This window comes from Vulpes vulpes, chromosome 7, assembly GCF_048418805.1.
Source record: "Vulpes vulpes isolate BD-2025 chromosome 7, VulVul3, whole genome shotgun sequence".
Taxonomy (NCBI): Eukaryota; Metazoa; Chordata; class Mammalia; order Carnivora; family Canidae; genus Vulpes; species Vulpes vulpes.
In genome coordinates, this window is record NC_132786.1 from 86,888,999 (window position 1) to 86,892,737 (window position 3,739).

Here is a 3,739-nt window from a genome sequence, read left to right on the forward strand (position 1 = left end):
CCACCTTTGGCCCAGGGCCTGATCCTGGAGACCCAGGATCGAGTCCCACATCAGGCTTCCCTGCATTGAGCCTGCTTCTCCCTCTGCCTGTATCTCTGCCTCTCTCTCTTTCTGTGTCTCTCATGAATAAATTTAAAAAAATAATAATTATATAAAAAAATAATAATAAAGTTATCTTTATTTACTTAACACTAATGTAGATTAGAACACATCATTTTACCTTGAGTAAAGGATTACTCTTGAAAACATAAACAAGATTCATATGATTAATGTACTGAAGTTATTCACCAATGAGGTTATATTTTGGTCAAAACAAAAAGTTATGAAGATTTTTCTGCAAGACATTTGCTGCAGATAAGAACAAAAATATATTTCAGTCATTGGTGATCCTACTGACATCTTCTGGCAGGATACAAAGTTTGAATTGTCTAGGTACAACCAATGAGATGACATGTCCTATTACATGGATTTGTGTCTTACAACCAAGAAGGGAGGCAAAAGTCATCTCTCACTGTTAAAAAAAAAAAAAAAAAAAAAAGTCCTTCCTCTGTTTCCTGGTCTATGCTGATTTTGCCAACCCTTCCAAAGGCCTGACTTGTGAGGATGAGGAGGCAGCAAGCCTTCTAGGTACCAAATTGGTGGAAAGACCCCTGATGCATTAAAAAAATTGAGTATAACTTTCTGCTTAGTGATTTATCTTTCATTTACTTTTCAGAAGTGACCAAAATAAGACATTACTGAAAATCAAGTGATGTAAGCTGAGATAGGCAGAAGCCGATCATATTGGACTTTATGTTTAGTTTTATGCTGTTTTAAGAAGCCCTTGATGGCATTTAAAGAAAGGGATGGCACGGTCTAAATTTTAACAAGATCTCTGTTTTTTAAAGGAAAGATTATAAGGCAGAAAAAGTAAAAGTAGGGAGACTAGTTAGGTGATTATTGCAGTAAATCCTAGTAAATGATGATGGTTTAGATTAAGATACTAGTAAGTGGGAGTAGATAGATTCTGAATTTATCAGCGGTTTCTGGATATAAGTAACCAAATACTGAACCTAAGATGTCTAAAATAAAACAATTTACATGCTTATTTTACAGGAAGCTTAGTGTCAGAGCAGTCTCAATGATATATATTATCAAAGAATCATATTCTCCCAGACTAATTATCTTTGCTTTATGTGGCTATTTCAAAAGCCCGTATTCTTCTTTGTCTGATGCCCCTAGCCAATTGTTTCCTGGCCCATATTTATTTAAGCCTGCCCAACCATCATCCATTTATTTGTATAATAGATGCAGTTATGATTGACTAAAGACTAAGAAAAGTTCACCCTGAACTGGGAATGGGTTTGACTTGAGTTACATAGCTTATGTGAAAAGAGGATGGATGCCTGAGGGGGAGAAAAATGATGATTTGTTAGAAAAGAGTAAGGGGGAAATAGATGCTGGGTAGCAAGCAGTGATATCAACTACATGGGGTATGCTTTGAAGGTTGACAGGACTGGTCAATAGATCAAATACTAGGAGAGAGGATTCCAAGAATAGGTCTTATAGTGTTGGCTTCAGCAATCAGAAAGAAGGTGAAGTATTTACTGAGATGGGAAAGACTGGATGAAAGATCAGTCTAAGAATAATTATCAAGTCTTCTGTTTCTACTCAGTTAACTTTAAGATACCCATTAGATATTGGAGAGGTGATCAAGCTGTTAGTGGATATGAAAGTTTAGAATTTCAAGGAGAGGCCAAGACTGAAAACAGAGAATGAAATCATACATATGGAGGGTTTTTGTTTTGTTTTGTTTTTTAAGCAACTGAGACTGGATGAAATTACTACAGAGAATGTAGTATGGATAGAGCAAGAAGTGGATGCAGGACAGAATCTAGACCCGTGACAAGATTTAGAGGTGGAATACAACCAGAGCCATTAAAGCAGCTGTAAAACTCAAGTCTAACTCCCCAGCATCATATGTGTGGGTAGATGGAAAGTAGTGCAAAGGTTAGCTCTCTGCCAAAAGGATGGAAGATGTTACCTCTCTCAACTTGGTAGGAACAGAAAGGATATGGCTATCTTTTAAAAGTACAGAGCAGATCATAATATGTCATAAACACGTATTACTCATACACCATACAATCTTTCAAAAGAGCGTTGGCTCATTATCATAGTTCTCTAAATATTTAGTGGAAGTAGGAAGAAGAGACTTAGCACCCAGTGGCAACAATTCTAATCCAAGGCCTACAATTTGAATTCAACACTATTTCAAATGGAATTAAGTGATTATGGAAAATGACAAAGAAAAAACAACCACCCTGGATTCTAGTCTTTTATCTGACACCTGTTAGCTATGCAACCTTGGCCTCTTTCACCTCATTTTCTGAGGTGGTTTTCTGTTTATGATAGGCCCTTCCAGCCTGCTTTGGCAGGGCTGTCGTGAAAATCAAAATTTAAAGAAATCTATTAACTGTAAAATCCCATAAAAATAATTTTCTTCAGCTGCTTACTAGTCTCACTTTCTACCACTGATGGCTTCATCATCCTAATACCAAATACCAGTTTTCAGGTACTCAATCCTTAACAGAAAAGAACACCAAAACTAAAGTTTGAAATTTCATTAAGAACAAAACACTATATAACTAGTGAAAACCCATGAAAGCCTCTGCCCAATTCTGATAAGGTTTCAAGATTATACCCTGCACCAATTTAAAGTCCTATGAGGTAGCCATCCTTCTGGGTAATGATCTGACACTGTACAAGTGACCACTGATACAGCATCTAAAGATAATCACTGACCAGAGGAAGGAGAACATATATGTCAAAATATTTCTTCACATGCCACAACAGTAGCAGGCCTGCTTGTGCTGCACAACAGGATCATAAAAATAGGAGCTGCTTTTACACTTTCCAGAGATCTTTGTTATTTCTTAGTCTATCTGCTTATCCAGCAGTTCTGTCATGTAGGCAAGGCAGATTTATGCTTGGTCTAAGGAAAAAACTTACTTATGTTCAAAATCATTTTGAGGCATAACTGAAATTATATTTTAGGCACCTAACTTTATTTTGGTGTCAATATATGTCACATAAATTTTACACTTTATTCAACAGTTCTAATTCTCCTAAATAACACATTCAACTTTGAAAATATTTCTAATAAAAGCTATACATTAGCTTCATTCTAAGTCTTATCAGGAAGAATCCTTTACCAACTAAATTATATCTCACTCACAAAAGTAGGTGTGGCAACAATAATCACTTTGCAGAATATTAATTATACTAAATGCATCTGTTACGTAGTACCTGAGAATATGCCTATGTTAACAAAGTATCTTGATCCTACCTCACCAATTCTGACAGAAGACATATTCTTAGAACTGTGATCAAACCACTTGATTTTAAGTACTAGTACTACTCTGTCAACTATTAATACTATTATTAATGGCTAGGAACTAATTACAGCAATTGAAAATGATTAATATTTTTAAAACACAGGTTTTAAAGGGTCATCTTAGAGATGTCAGCAAGTGTTTCCTGAGCTTTCAAAAATACAGATGAGATTAAGGTTAAATGTAACTTAGGAGAAGTAACCTTATAAATAAGTTCAGCATTAAATTGATGTGGTTAAACAAAAGTACTGAATTGGGGATCAGATGAATTTACTATCTCTATATACTAAAGTCCGAGAAAATCACAAATAGTCTGAGAAAATTAATGACAGGCAGCAAAAGATCAAGACTTCTGATCCAAACCAAGA